This window comes from Streptopelia decaocto, assembly GCF_964273445.1.
Source record: "Streptopelia decaocto genome assembly, chromosome: 11".
NCBI lineage: Eukaryota > Metazoa > Chordata > Aves > Columbiformes > Columbidae > Streptopelia > Streptopelia decaocto.
In genome coordinates, this window is record NC_138666.1 from 21,141,688 (window position 1) to 21,156,814 (window position 15,127).

Below are 15,127 nucleotides of genomic sequence, written 5' to 3' on the forward strand. Positions count from 1 at the left end.
TGTGTGTGTGATTTTATAGCTAATACAGCATAATGCACCAATGTTTATCAAGTTACATTTAGTGTCACAATCTAGTTAAAGAGAGTCAGCCCTTGATGCAGAGGCTGTAAGGAGGAAAAAGTCACTCCTGTAATCTCTTCAAAGTCTAACACGATTAAGAGACTGACCCTTCTCACACCAGGCTTAAGTATCAAAATCTAATTAGAATCTCATTACTAACCATATGCCCACAATCTACTAAAACTTGCCTGTCAGTATTTTTAGGGCAACTCAATAATGTCTTTAAATTGGGCATACAGTGGCAAATTTTCTAAGAAGTGGAGAAGGCAGCTTGGAAAAAAAATGTAGAAGTCGATAGTGCTACAGATAAAAGGTTTAGAGGAAAAAGTCTACATAATTTAGCAAAGCTGACCTTCTCTTGGTGCTGACATTTCTTTTGCTTTAAGGTGTATCTCACAGATACAAAAATTGGCCAAAAAAAATCAGTCTCACCATTATAACTAAATAATTGGACCTCCTTCAACCCCAGATGTCTGAGTCATTTTGTATATTGACATTGTCCAAGAAACCCATGTCAAAGACTCATGAGGAAACTCCAAACCTGCTGCATTAGGGCACCTAGCCTGCGACATCTATAAACTTCTTGGAGATAGTAGAGCTGACAAAAGTTGTTGAACTCTTCTGAGAACAAGACTCAGATGTCATCATGCTAGTTTGGGCCAATTTCTCGGTTAAATCTTGCAATTTAAAATGAACACTTGATGTTCCGTTTAAAATCAGAAATTACTCGAAATGCAATACCCCAAGTCTGAATTACTGGATTAAAATAGAATTTGCATGCTACTTTTGCAGGCTGAGGGCATCTCCACAGGTTACTTGTACCAAAATAAAACAAAATAAGAAACCTTAGCTTGGTCTAGATATCTCTGCTAAGCCAAAGGAAGAGGCTAGAGTTTTTCTTGTGTTGAACTCTTACTTATTAGCACAAAGACATGGTTCTTCATACTGCTCGGTTTGCCATTGAAAACAAAACAGACAGTAGCAAAATAAAAATCCAGCTGCTCTTTTAGTCAGGAGGTCCCATAGTCCAGTGTTCAAATAACCATTCTTTCCAAAAGGACAATTAAAATACGCCAGGTTTAATATTGTCTCTGTTGCCGTACCAGGAGTGTGGAATAAAACTAATCTCCATCATTGCCTGATGGATCATATACGTCCTCAGGGAGAAGCGGAGATTTCTCATCTCTCAGTCACTGACTCTAACACAGATGGTGCGGTGGCCACTTCAAGTACTCGAACTGAATGAGGTCAATGAGCCTTTCTGCAGCAAGGAAAACTCCCATGCTTTTTATTAGATTTGTTTGGGCTTGTTTTGTTTTGGTTTGGTTTTGTTTTTTTTTTTTGTAATAAATGCTAAACATGTTATGAATGGACACAACTTCCATTAATGTCACTGGGAAACTGACATTATGTATGTCATATCTCTAGCAGTCTCTTTAGCTACTTTTAAGAGCCTTCTGAATTTTGAAAGAAAATAAGGATGTGCTCAATATACTGACGTGATGTTTCTCAGTACATGCCGTAGAAATAGGAGTGGAACTGTGCAGTTGCTAAAAATGTTGCTAATTTTTCCACATTTCAAAATGTGTTATTTATGCGTCCCCTGGCAACTCCATGAAGTTTCATATTTAAACACACGCTTTCAGGAAGAAGCTTGTTTTTCCCTGAACTGATACACTTCAACAAAAGGTCTCTTAAACAGATCTTGCCAGATATGCAGCGTATCACTATGACCAAACATGAATAGAGATAGTCAGTAGTACCACTGTGTAGTGGCCTGTTTGCCTGCATACCACTGCTAGGCCTAACACACTTTTCAGTGCTCGATTGAGCCGCCCCAGGCTGCGCTCTGCACGCTTGGCCGTAGGCCCGAGCCACTTCGGACGTTTCGGACCATAGGAACCATGAAACCCACCCCGGTGACGTGGAAAAGAGTCCTGAATAGCCAGAGGGAGCACCTGGAGGCACCTTAAGTGATGTAGAATTCCCAGGCACAGAGAACAGCAATGATAATTAGCGACTAATTATCTACAGGGTAATTAGCTAGTAATTAGCTACAGGGTTTCTATAGGGCAGCAGTGACTGCCACTCAGGTCTGCAGCTCTTCTGCTGAGTATTAATACCACCTCTGGAAGGAAGACTCCTGTTTTCTGAAGACTGTGACTGTGTTTTTGAGGTTTCTGCCTAGTGCAACTTTTGATGTGGTTAAAATTGAGTCTCACCTGTCCCAGAGCTCCCTCCCAGACAGTGAAGTTCTCAGGAAAGCACAGTGCCGCATGCCAGCAGTGTCCATCTGTGGTGAGTTGTTTATCTTTTAATGCTTTATCTCTTTGGAAGTACCGGTTGTCATCTGAGGCTTGTAAAGAGCTATTTGCTTTGCTGTTCCTTAAGAAAACAAACACTGCTTCTCACTGTCTTACCCTCTTTGGTGCTTGGAGGACTTGTGATTTTGGGATTTTGGTTATTCTTTGAGGGAGGAAGCACTAAGTAAGCTCCAGTTTTGCTTGAGTACTAAGTTGCCTCCAGGAAGCTTGTGGGCTTTTGTTTTGAGTGGCCATATTACAGTAACAAGTTCTTGCTGAAACCACATTTTAGAGAGGAGCTTGTAGTTTTCAGATTTGGAAGGGACAGGGTCTGCTCAAGGCTACTGCCAGCAGTACGATTTCCTAAGCAATACAGAACTCAGCAGAGAAGACGACGACTCAAGCTTTTCAATGTGCTAAACAGTCTGCAAGAAGAGGAGAAACTGCAGAATATATGTGCTATACCTTCACGTGACTTTATTTTAGGATTTCTTAATCTACAGTTATGCTGTGATAAGGGGGCTTGAATTTTTATTCTAACTCCTGATACGCAGTAGGTCTCATGGAATGAATGTAAATTCCAAGGCACTCTGGCACAACAACTATATTTACCCTATGGAACTTTCCAGCAATTAAAAAACTTGACAATGTCAATGTCCACGCACTCTTGAATGGGAGCATGACTAGAGACTGTGCCCAGAGTTACTCACCTCCTTACTCTATTAACAAAACATTTCATGCTGCTATAGGTGAAAGCAAAACGGTTTCATATTTTGAGAACAGAGCAGAAGCTGCTGTTAGAAATTTAACTCAGCAAATGAGGCTGTTTGAGTTTGGGCATAGCTTGCTTGAGCAAGAGGCACTTCAGTACATACACCCTTATGCCATTCTAAAACGGATCATCCATATGGACATGTTAACTGGTGGTCTTAGAGCTCTGAACTAGGACTGTGTTCTTTAATCAGTTCTAATACCTTGTACGCAGCTGCAGACTTTCTCAAAAAGTTTGTTTAAAGAAGAAAAGCATAATATCTATGTAGGAAAAATATAACCTTAATTTTTCCTGCAGTGTTCATTCTTTGAGAACATCTATGATATTTCAGCATAAAATATACTTTGAGACTAGACACAAAGCAAACAGCAAGTGCAAAGGTCACCTTCTAATTGTTTACGTAGAAAGACATGATAGGTAATTTTCTAATTGGCTGCATTTACTAACTGCTTGTATGTCACAATTAGTAAAAATGCTTTTCTGAAAAATGGTATCAATAGCATCTTTCACCATGGAACTAGTGTGAGTGGTTAGTATGGGGGAAACATAGTTCTGCTGATATTTGGGGAGAATGAATTTACCAAGTTAAGCAGTTGTGCTAATGTTACTGATGAATTTGCAATAATAGGTGGTTATTCCTTCATCTTCCCTCCACCCGAAATGCTACATTAAAAGAGAAAGTGGAGGGGACTCCTCCTGCCTTTCAGTTTTCTTTTGTACTGATAAATGGCATTTGCTAGAGGCATGTTATCTGTGAATCTAATTCCAGATATTTAAATAGATACTAGACACAGACCTCTAGTTACTTACAGTGACTGGCTGGACAAGAACATCTATGAAAGCATTGACTGCTAGGAGCCAGATCTCTCACTCCTCTTTCCTCCTTTATCCACTATCTTTTGCTTTTTACAGCTGGAGGGGAAGACCCAGATACAGTCCATATAAAGACCCATAAGAATACCCAGAATTTAAGGACTTCATTGTTACTTGAACACCTTTGGGGTCCTCCAAGGATTCCTCTATGGCAGTTACAGGAGGATGGGGGAAATCTGACGGCATGTCTCAGTTTGAAATACGGCTAATGATAGCTGTTACTGACCTGGCTAAAAGTGTGTATAAGCAGTATTTTTCACCATAAATGAGGCACGGAGATGTCGTGTTGTGCACTCCACCTTTTTAGGCTGTGGTGAATGTTTGCCATATGACTATTTGTGTATCAACAAGTCCGAGACTGTAAATGAGCGTTTAACCGTCTATCTTGTCAGCCTGGGCGAGCCGAGGTTGGCTGCTCGGGCTGGCGCCCAAGCGGACGGCTCTGCGGGGAAGCCGAGGTTCGCCGCTCGGGCTGGCGCCCAAGCGGACGGCTCTGCGGTGAGGAAGCGCTCTGCTGTCCCGGGCTGCGGGGAGCCCGGTGCGGGGACAGGGACGCTGTACGCTTGGGGTGGCGCTGACTTTCATGTCCAAATCACCGCGGGCGCCCCCGTCCGGTCCCACCCCGCTGTGTCTCCTCCCGGCTGCAGCGCACGGGGGCTCCGGGGCTGAGGGGCGGGGCCGGCGGCTCCGCGGGCCCGCGCCGGGGGGAGCGGAGCGGAGCGGCGCCTCAGGCGCGGCCGTTAGGGGGGCGCGCGGCGGCTCGCGCTTCCCGCCTCCCGCGCTCCGTCGCCCCGCCGGCTCCGCGGCCTCTGTGGGCTTTTCTGACACAGGAGCAGGTCTGAAACCGGAGCTGGTTGTGTGTGAAGTCGCTGGCCAGTAAGTCTTTTCGACTTCGTGTGGAAGCATGTAATTCATTGACCTAAGAAAATAATGTAGGGAGTTAATACTGTTGACAATCCCAGCTCTAATTTTCTTGACTACTTGAGGTGATTTTCAATCCGGATCTAAAAGCTTTTAAGTATGACATCACAGAAGCATCTTGTAGTGTCTTAGATTCATTTTTCATAAATTCCTGTTGTGTTCGTGTGGTAACTCAATCGTTCAGGAGATCTGTGTGAAGCGATGCCGTGCCCGTCCCCGCGGGCTGCAGCTCCCCCCGCCTCTCACCACTGCCACAGCTTTCTGTGAGGCCTTTTTTACTGGGAACACCCTTGAAGCCAGATCACTAAAGTCATCAGAGTTGAACAAAAGTGACATTTGGGAGGGCTGCGGTCTGTGGAGGATGCGTGAGACAATGACCTGCAAGCCTGCTCTACAGAAATAGCCAATCCTGGAATGTGGCCTGGGTTCCCTGCTGTGTACTGACAGAGATGCTTACAGTATAGTTTTTTCCATTTGTTTTAAGGCACTGAGTAAATTTAGCCTCATTATGAGTGCAACTATAGTAAGAAGGCATAGCTACAAGCCTCAAAAGGGTGTTCCTTGTGTTCTCCAAACAAATATTTTAAGTCCTAGTCTATGGAACTCAGTGCAATAAGGTGTAGAAGTTTGGTTTAAAGGTAAGTGTTCTCTGAATTGCAGTATGCTCAGGGACGTGTAAATTGTATGGACACCAGAACATACAAATCCTCTTGCAGCAAAAACAAACTAGTAGATGATAGGGTCTAATGGGAAGAAACAAATCCCGTAACTGCCACTGTGATGTCTGTCATTTTTGCCACTGATGACTGATGGGATATCTTAAATTAGGAGTACTGGTATGTTCTGCAGCAGGGAAGTTTTTCAAACAGTATTAGCTTGCTTTTTGTATATTACTAGTTCAGGCTACTATGTATTGGTCTGTTATGCTACTTACTGTTTTGGCCACTCTGTCAATATTTCAGTTGGAAGGCAGTTGGTTTTCTATTGGAAGGAATGTATCTCTCACTTTCTCTGCTCTCTCTTCTTAAGTGGTACCAATAGTTTTTGTTGAGAATAATACATTATCTAATATTGATCATGATCCAGCTAAGGAGTTGGTGGTTCTTTAAACATCTCCCAAACTTTAAATTACTTTCTAAGGTTTTGCTTTAAATGTTTGTTCCAAGTTCATATTTATACATCTAGAAATAACAATTACTTAGAAATGACATTACTAAAAACAATAAATTGGCCAATTATATACTCACAACAGGAGTATATTTTAGTACTAAAAACATGCCTTTTTTTTTTTTTTTTTTTCAAATTGCTGGTGGATCTTGGCTGTAGACTGAAGTGTAGCTGTTATGGAAAATTCCAGGAAAAGGTGTAAAATTGAGTGAAAAATGTCAAGGGTGATGTGTTTAATGTGATTTCATTCATATATTTATATCAAAAAATATTTCTTTAGACCATCTGGGAGTTGTACTGTTGGGTCATGTTAGCCCTTTTTCACATTTACTCCATTTTGTTTGTACTTCCCAAATCTATTTTATTTTTCTCATTTTCTTTTACCCTGCTGGTTTGTTCTTTCTTGGCTTTATTTTTAATTAGTTAAACATAAGTGGCCTTTGACATAGCAAAGATTATGAAAACAGTGGGACATTGGCTGCTGCTTTGAAAGAGTACAGCAAATATTTTTGTGTTTGTTCTCTTCTGTCTGTTACTGCTCTCCTGGGGTTGTGTTGTCAGAGAGTGAAGTAAAAGAGCCAATTGAAGAGAGGAAAGGGAGTTTATTTAGAATCTTAGTTTTCTGTGTATTATAGCTATCTTAGTTCCGTTCTGCTGTGCAAAGCTACGAGTGTGTAATGAGAGCCTCCAAAGCATGAAGCATTATGATGGACCAGACCTGCCAGGGAGAGAATATTTTAATTTTATGCATGCAGATCAACAAGCAAAGATTTGAAGCCAGCATCTAATCGTGTTTAAGATCTCTTGAGAAATGTGTCCTCATACAATGGAAGCTTCTATATGGAGGCTAGCCACTGGAAGTCTCGCCTTTTATAGTCATTTCAAGGTCATAGGGCAAGTACAAGGATTCAGAGGTAATGAGCTTATTTACTGGCCCTGTTCATTCCAGAGCCTTTATCCAATTCACGTACCTGGATTTCATATTTAAGCACAATAAGTTTTTTGCTTCTGTTTTTCAAATAATGGCAAGAGAAAAGTGCCACTTTATCTTACTGAACTGGCAGAGAAGGCTCCCATTTAGTTTCTGTATGAAAACGTGATCAGTTCTTGCCTTAAACCTGTATCAGTCATGAGAGGAAGGGTGGGTGAAACTCAGGGCAAGGAAGGCTAAGAAGCTAAGTGATAATGATATTTTTCATTGTTGTTGCTAAAAAAGAGAGGCATATTTAAGTTACTTTTAGAAAGAAAATAATTTTTATGACATTTGCGGAGACTGTAGAGGCTTCTTAAACTATTTTAGAAGATGACTGCTGTGGTTTCCCTTTTGGGAATTTAATCTATACTCAGTTGTTCATTGTTTTATGACCAGTAATGAAAGGCTTATTGTAACATTGAATGTAAATGACATTAAACTAATACGTTTGTCAGGAAGACACTGGGAAAACAAACACAGATAAACAAATAATGAATTCATTCAGTACCATTCTTACTTCCAGTACATACACTTGTTTCACATACTTGTAATACAGTTTCTGCGGAATATCTTATGGGCACCTGAGTGCCCATTTTAACCTAATAAATTAAAATGTCTGGAGTGAGGAGCTATTCCACAAGGTTTCCTCTCTACACCATTTAAGGTACTTAAATATTGTACCAGGAGCTTGAAAGGTGTGTGAATGATGGAAATAAACACAATGTTTCAACTTTACCACTTAAGTGATGTTGCTAAAAGGAAGGAAAGAGTGAAGGTCAGCAGCTGCTGTTTCCACATTCAGACTCAACAGAAACATGCCTAACCCAAAACTAAACTTACTCAGCGCAGTGGAAGACTCATTCCGTTTTCTCTCTTCTGCTGCTCCCATGTAGAGGAACTGCTAAGGAAAAGGAAAGAAACATAATTATGAAGGGTGGGTTATTCTGAGAAATACCACCCATTTGTTTTGAGGTTTTGTTTCTTTTCCATCATCAGGGTCAAACCTCTGCTGAACCGAAATGCATAGTCTATCACAGAATATTTAATAAAATTAGTAATTTGTGAGTTTTGAAAAATAGTAACTGCATTCATATGTGTGAGCATTGTACATGAGAAGGGTAAGGAGGAGTTTGGCTTGCTTTACTGGGGTCTTATCCTGACCTAGACAGCTATTATCAACAGCGAAAGACCTTACCAAAGCCCCGTTTGGTATTTTATTTCCCTTTTTCCTGTTCTGCTAAAGTAAGTGCATTAAGATTTCTTTTTAAATAAGTTTATTGATGATTACATGATTTTTAATTTTGATTCAAGATGAAAGATACAGATGTCTGTTCTGTACTCCACACCCAAGTATAATTTCAGTTGGCATTAATAAGATATGTGTGCATATATGTGGACATAGTACTTCAAATCTGTTATGAGTTAAAAGATACCACATGAAATGCTATTATTTCTGACTTAGCTGCGATGATATTTTTAAGGCAGTGTTTCTCAAACTTTGATCCATAGATTAATAGCTGTGTTTTGATAACTTCTTGGGTTTGTCTGCTAAGTTATCGGGTAAGATTTTAAAACCCTTTGGTTTGGCATAGTTTCCTTGCTGTTGTTGGGACAGGAAGCTGTACTGTTACAAATGGGCATGGAGCTGGTTCCCAGTTCTAACTATATGAAAAGATATGTGAGTCCCAGCTGTATAAAGGTCAGTACGAAATGTCTTCCCTTGGTGATGAAAAGCCTGTGTTCAATGATCTGAAGCTTCCCACTGATGAAACTGGGATCAAAACTAGGCATGTCCTCCAAGTCCTGATAGACAGTCTCATTGGAAAGTACCCTCTTGCCAGAACTGTTGTCTAGGGATGGAGGGGATGCAGGGAAGGTCAGTCTATGGAAGCTGTGGTACAGAGTCTGGGAATATTCAAGTGTGCTAAATTGATTGGCAAAACAGAAGAGTCTATGTGTGGTAGAATATGGTAGACAAGAAGAAAATGTAGTGGAGAGATTTGAATGGGAAAACAAAGTGAATGTAGCAGTAGGCAAATAGTTGGTGTTCATGCACACGTCTTGAACATGCTGAGGAAAGTGAGATGAGAACTGAAGTGAGACAGCAGTGTCCTGGCTTCTTCAGAAGAGACTGTTGGGCGGATCTATGTGAGTCGTAGATGAGAATGGCAGATGACTGGCCATCTGGAAGTGCAGAGTAAAATATACATTGATGATGAGGCATCTCACTCTGAGTGGAATCAGTGGAAGGGATCAGAATCACATCTTGACATCCATCCTCTGATTTCTTTGGAAGAGAAGGGGTGCTGAGTTTGTACCTTCCCTCAGTTTCTGTACAATAAGCACCATGGCCTCTGCCTCTGAAATAATCTTACAAATATGTAGCGATCATGTTCTAGTGCCATGTCATAGTTCTAGTTCTGTCTGAAACTGTACATAACTGGCTGTAGGGCCCCTGAAGTGAAAGCTGTGTAACTTTGAGTATCTTTCTGGCAAACTCAATTAGTCTCTTTCTTGAAGGAAAAAAAGCAAAGCTTGTAGCGTGCCTTCTGCACAGACTGAGGGGAGAACAGGAGCTGACAGAGACATTCAGGCGTGAGCGAGGAACAGTCTGTGCCTACAATGTGATGGAAGGAAGGCCATTCAGGCCTATTTAGCAAAGAAAAAGCTGTAACTGTATCCCTGCTTTATGCTGTTTCTCCCTTGATACTACTATCCCCTACCTTTCCACAGTGTTTGGAAGCCAACATAGCTGTGCTGCACTGTAGATGCAAGTGCTCTACGGTTATAAGGGGAACAGATATAGATGGAGATTAATAACTTCTATGGAACAATCTTTTGCACAAACTGATTAATTGCCCTGTGTCAGTGGCCTTGAAATGCAGCTGGAGACGCTGTGGTGCCTGCAGGTTTTCCCGGCAGCTTTAGTCTCTGTGTCATGGGAAGATTAATGCTGTGAGACACATGACAGAAGAATATAAGCTGACCTCATATGCCCCATGATGACTTTTGGAATTGGTAGATAAAGCTGTTCTCCAGCTTTCTTATTTTTAATGAGCTATTATCTTCCTTTAGGGTCCTGCAAATAGTGCAGTGACTTCTCAGTAATGCATAGAAGCTAAAAAGATATCCTATTATGGTAATCTTTTAGATGTGATACAGTTTTCAGTGAGGAGTTAATGTTAGAAAATTGTCACTGCTACAGTGGATCACACAGGCAAGTTTACTTTTTTGTCTTTGGTTATAAAATCTAGAGGAGAAAAAAACACTTGAAGCAAAGGTCCTGATGACATTAGCACCTACATGACCTACTAATGACAGGGAAAAGGGAGTGTCAGCCTGTTCCTTCAGCCAGAAAGAAGTGAATACAGCAGCTGTAATCGATTTTCTTCCTCATATTTTCAGAAGGCCTGATCCAGCCTGAACCCTCCAGGGCCGAAGTTTTGGAACTTTGAATGTTAACCTTTGACTAGAAGGCAAGGAAGATGCAGCTTTTTCTTTGGAAGGCCCTCTTGGTATACTAATGAAATCCTTCTTTAGGTGCCATCAGTAGTTTTCTTTGCTTAGTTTTCTCTGCTTCCTCCTGTTTCCTTTTGAAGGGCTGCTTTTAGAGATGCTTAAGTGTCTCCTTCAAGAATAAGGATTCTGAAAACTAAGGGTATATTTTCTGGGAGCCTTATCTATCTATTTCAATACAAATCTGTAGCTTCCCTTTGTGGTATGCTTGTTTGTTTTGGTGTGTGTGGTGGTTGGTTGGTTGTTTAAGAGCGAATGGGTGGAAAAGAAAGGGTTTGGAGAACTAGTCACAAATCAGCATGTTTTACACTGTCTTAGAATGGCTTTCTCCAACAGACCTATTTACAGTCTGTGGTTTAACAGATAACAGTATCAATTACTTTTTTTTTTTTCAGAAGGTGAAACTGCCAGTTACAACTTTGTTGCTCTATAGTATGCAGCAGATTCTGCTTATAAAGACTTGTAAAACTGAGGAAAGCTTCAATATGAGGGGACCAAAAGTTGAAAAATAATTTTTAATTTAGAGTGCACTTTTGTCTTGTTTAAACCCATATCTTTTTGCATTATTTTTTCTTTTGACTTCATTTTGAACAAAATCAACCTGAAGTAGCAAGGTTTTTGCATGGTTTTATGTGTATTTTTAGAGCCATCACATTCCTTTGGTGCAAAAGTGCTTCCATATTAATATGAGGATGTAAGAAGAAAACATTCAAAACATTCAAAAACATATTACAAAAGACTTGAAGGATATGGATTGCTATCCATTTTTACATGTTATGTGGCTTTGCAAATCTTATGACATCACTTGATTAGATTCTGTCTTCAAGGATATAGTGTTAAAAGTTCTTTTCAGAACTAAATCGTGTATCGTGGGGACATATTCTGAGGCTTCTCATTTAAGCCAGGAGAGTTGTTAATACAGTTTGTTAGGAAATAGCTATTATTGACCCAATCCTCCTGTTCAGCTCCACTCGGGCAGATAAGCTATCAGGAATTGAGAGCCTCAGTAAAACTGGGGCAAATTAATCCCTGAGGTAACTACATTGAAGTCAGCGGGTTACAATAGCCCACATAAATATTTGGCACCAAATTCCTTTCAGTGTACCTAACAAGTTTTATTAAAGAGGTAGATTAATGGGATATAATTTTTTTAAAATTGATAGCTTAAGGGATATGTCCAGATCACTGCAAACAGAAATATATAAAGTTCTGGCTTTTAAATTAAACAAACTCTACCATGTTTCAGGCTCACCAAGGGAAAATACTAAGTGATTGAGGCTTGTGCACGGAGGAGGAAACTATGATGTGCTGTAGGAACATTAGATCTGGATGGGGTGATATACACCGATACTTTACTGAACACCTATATGTTCAGACACTTCAAGCTGTGTGCATTCCGTTCCTTTTTAGTCTTTGGAATTTGAGGAGCAATGCTTAAGCTGAACCAAGCACAGATGGAATTTGTAAAGATCAGCCCCACTGGCTTTCTGAAAGTTTTAATTATAATTACTATTTTGCATTGCTGTTTAAGTGTGTAAAGTTATAAGCTTGTTCCATGTGAAAATACATGTTACAAAACTGAATTACTTCTAAGTTTTTCCCAGAGTGCAAAATGCTTATTTCCTATCTATCTGCATTTAACTTAACTGTAGTTATGTTAAACCTACTTTTTAATGTATTCCATTGCTTCTGAGTGATTCTGATCTTTGTATAAGTTTATTAGGCTTAAAATTACTTTCGGTTTTACTTATGTCATTCTGGAGCTAGCTGTTTTCTACAGCTGAACCGAAGTTAGAAGTAGGCTGTGTAAGTTGAGTAGGCTTGCACTGTGGAAGAAATAAGGTTAACAAACCTATTATAAGCTATTTGGAAATGTATGGAAAATATTAATGTTTATCATCTTTGGTTGTATGGGAGGGAAAAGCAGTATTATCCAAGTAGAAGGCTGCTACTGAAATGAATTGGGGATAGCAGCCGTGTATAGTGTATTAACAAGAAAGACGAGAAATTTTATTAAATTAACTGTTTTTCCTTTGGAGGTATCATAGAACTTTGAATAAGCTTATTTCTGAGAGGGAATTAAATACCACAGCATTCACTTTATAGGGGAAGAATGAGGTGTGGCAGGGTTACCTAAACCTGTGCCGTGAGTCTGAATGTATCTTCAGGTAATGTTATAGACCCTGGTGATGGGCATCTAAAATTGCATAATACTTATTCCACATTAAAAATAAATGAAAAAAAAAATCTTTGTGCTGTTAGGTACTTCAGAGTCTTATTTAACACCAAACTTTGGTATGGGTGGGTAATGCTAGAGAGATGTGCTTCCTGTAGCTAAAAGTACTTATTCGTTATTGGTAAAGAGCTCGTGCTGCCTCTAGATGTTGTTGTCTAAATAGTTCTTGTAATAAAAAGCCCAGTAGGTCATGTTAGGCTTGTTTATCATCATTAGGCATAACATTTCTTTGGTGTTATTTTTATGAAAGCCAGGCAGTGTCACAAAAAAGCTGTGGAGACCTATGGTGCTAAGAAACCCTGAAAATGAGTCAGCCTTAAATAATTTGGAACAGATAACAATTGCTCTGTTTTCCAAATATGTAAAAACTATTAGCAGCTGCTACGCAAATTAATTTTACATTTAATTGCATGGTATTTGTCTGTGAGCCAGAAAACATATAGAGCGAGCTTTGTTTATTGTCATGTCCCAAAACCACGTGTGTATCAGTTTAACCCTAGGATAAATACCAAGTTCTCCAGCAACGACGTTTCATTTGGTCCCCAAACCTGCTCTGTGGTGGAACTGCAACTTTTATGAAGTTTTGCTGCATAGGAAACAACATGTGACCTGGTTTACTTATAGTTCGCAAAACATGGGGAAAAGGATGTATGAGTTGAAGTAAAACTGTGTATTGTGTTATTTTTGCCATGTGGATGTGTTTTTAGGCATCTGCAGCACTGTGCCTTAGGAGACAGTAGTCACAATGTTTGTGTATCTTGCACCCCAGTGTAAAGCAAATATATGTGTTGTGAGATAGGTTCTAATAGCAGATGCGAAGTTAGTGCTTTTCCTCCTGGTCAAGTGATGTCGCTTATACCCCACAAGAGCTTATGATGGAGCCTGATTTGAAGATAGAATTACTGCCAGTGCTCCTTTTTGGGGCAGCAAAACAATTCTGTAGCTCAACATGGCCCTTGGTAGTTCGGTTGTTTTCATATCTGCATGCAAGTCTTATTTTTTTCAGAAGGGAGTGGTCGTTTTGTTTTACAGGTTACAGTTCTTCTTGTGCTTCAGATTTGCTTGCCAGCTCAGAGGCTTGAAATTCTTTGCCCATGTATAGCAGGAGCACAGTTTCTTTCTTTGTTTCTAAACCCTTTAAACATTTTAATCTGGTGACTCGGGAACAATTAATAATGTTTTGGTAATGAATTTTGATAGATATTTGACAAGGAAAGTGCTATTTATAGGGATTGTATTGCATATCCCATAATAAACCTTGTTTGTAAATGGCTGAGGCTTTTTTCTTAGAGAACGCAGTCTAATATTATCAAGATGGGAAAAGGAAAGCTTCCTCTTAGAAGTGTAATAACGCTGTATAAGATGAAAAACAAACAAAATCCCAAGCCACAAACAAATATAAAACTAACCAAAAAAACCCAACTTAAAAATAATTCTAGAAACAACTAATGAAAAACTTTTATCTGTTTGTTAGCAAAATTATATGTCAATAACCGGATGCTGGTGTAATCCTGGAGATGTTTTTCTAAGAGTTTATACATACTTCAATTTGAGTGAGGTCATGAGAGGAGTCCGTTTGCTTTCTCAGGGAAAAGGACAGTGTCATCTCTCTTTCAGAAACAGCAAAATAGGGTGCTTGATTCCTTAGAGTTGGGAAAATATTTTCACTAAAAACACAGAATAAACTACAGATGTTGTTTTGCTGCCTCAGCTGCCAAGCCAACAGTACAAGTTTGTTTACTATTTTAAAATAGAATAGAAGGCAAAATATAGCCACATTTAGTGTGAACCATAGGAGTAACTGTGGGTTTAGATTAAATATTCAGAAATTAATTTGCTGTCTTATTGAATTGATGCCTTTTTCATGTAAAAATTTTCGTCTAAAATATACTTTTTTATAATTCATAACTTTTAAACAAAACAACAGATCCAAACAGAACAGAGTCTAAAGTTCTTCATAGTTAATAGAAAAGCATAATCATTGTGAACTGTTGGAAGCTCTGCTCATCTGCTTCATATATTAGGCTGCAAAACATAGCTGTCAAGCTGTTAGTGACTCACAAAACAACTCCTCCACCCCTCCTTTTATTCCTGGTATGAAACTTGTGTTAAACAGATAAAATCCTTGAATTAATTTACTGTTCTAATTTCTAATTATGCTTTTCTACATTTTAAAGTTATTCATTGAAATGGTTAATGCAAATGTATGCTTATTTATCTGTACCACTCAGGGCTACTTGTGCTCCCAGATTGTCCATATCAGAAGATACGTCTGCAAACAGTGCTTGTCTACACACCCAGCTTTT